The sequence below is a fragment of the Puma concolor genome, chromosome A3, assembly GCF_028749965.1.
Source record: "Puma concolor isolate L17-30 chromosome A3, mPumCon1.1.hap2, whole genome shotgun sequence".
In the NCBI taxonomy this organism is placed as follows: domain Eukaryota; kingdom Metazoa; phylum Chordata; class Mammalia; order Carnivora; family Felidae; genus Puma; species Puma concolor.
The window spans coordinates 53,465,688-53,466,999 of NC_141669.1; the positions used below are offsets into that span (position 1 = coordinate 53,465,688).

The 1,312-nt window shown below is 45.2% G+C and overlaps 1 pseudogene; it reads left to right on the forward strand.

The window, feature by feature from the left end:
• The first annotated feature begins 442 nt into the window (after positions 1 to 442).
• LOC112869407 (succinate dehydrogenase [ubiquinone] cytochrome b small subunit, mitochondrial pseudogene) lies at positions 443 to 952 on the forward strand (annotated as a pseudogene).
• Positions 953 to 1,312: the final 360 nt, after the last annotated feature.

Genomic DNA, 1,312 nt, shown 5'->3' on the forward strand with positions numbered 1-1,312 from the left:
GAAAAGCAGTTCATTCATTCAGTTAATTATCCTAGACTATATTCTGTGCCAAGCTCTGGGCGGTGAGCGGGACACTGCTCTAAGGGAGGGGATGTCCTTGTTTTTCAAGGGGAAGATGAGCCGGTTAGAAAGAACTAGACACGGGCTTAAGTCAGCAGAAGCCTGGGCCGCACAGAGTCCCCAGAGCGGGTCCCGAAATGTGGGAAGCCATCAGTTGACTGAGAGCTGGACTTCAGTCCAGGAATGCAAGGGGGGAAACTAAAGATTTCCCAAGAGGTCAAAAAGGAAATTAGGGACATGAGAAATTAAGATGGCTGATAAATGCAAAGTGTTGAACTTGCCTTTAAGGAATTTACAGTTCTAATTTTCTTGCCACGATCACTTTCTTCATTCTTCCATATAAAATTACATAGGGCACTGTTCTTTGAAATAATAGCCCACTTTAAGAAACACACACCTATAAAAGATGGCGAATCTCTGGAGGCTGAGTGTCCTGTGTGGTGCACAAGGAGGCCAAGTTCCGTTTCTCCGAATTCCAGTGGTCAGACCTGCTTATGTCTCAAGACCAACCTACCCCAGGACAGTGTAGAACACAACACATTCACCTGTCACCCAACCACCATGCTGGTTCCAAGGCTGTATCTCTCCACTGGACTGGTGACAGGGTGGTCAGTATTTTGCTCCTGGGCCTAATTCCAGCTGCTTATTTGAATCCCAGCTCTGCGATGGACTACTTCTTGGCTGCAGCCCTCATGCTCCATAGTCACTGGGGCCTTGGATAAATGGTTAACTGACTACGTTCCTGGAGATGCTTTGCAGAAAACTGCCAAGGCAGGCGTTTTGGCCCTGTCAGCTTTAACCTTTGCTGGGCTGTGTTATTTCAACTATCATGATGTGGGCATCTGCAAAAGCTGTTGCCATGCTGTGGAAGCTCTGACCTTTTTGACTCAATACCGCGAGAATTGATGTACACCTTTTTGCCTCTGCCCTGCATACCATTCAACTCACAATAAGGAGGAAATGACAGGTAAGTCCATTGGTGAGACAAACCTCTTCTTCTAATTGCCTTGTTATTTTTAGAATTTCGTCTTTGAGGAAAAGGTTTGAGAGGAATTGTATCCACGTATTTTGGGGACTGAGTTCCTTGTTCTGGTGAGTTTATAGGGGTTGTCTCCCAGCTTCTCATAAGACTCAGCATAACTAAACATTGCATATGAGCTTTTGCCTGTTAGCTTTTCAAATTCTTAAAGGGAATTCAGCTTTATTACTATCGACACCTGATCAAACGTATATGTTTGTCCTGGGAATGACG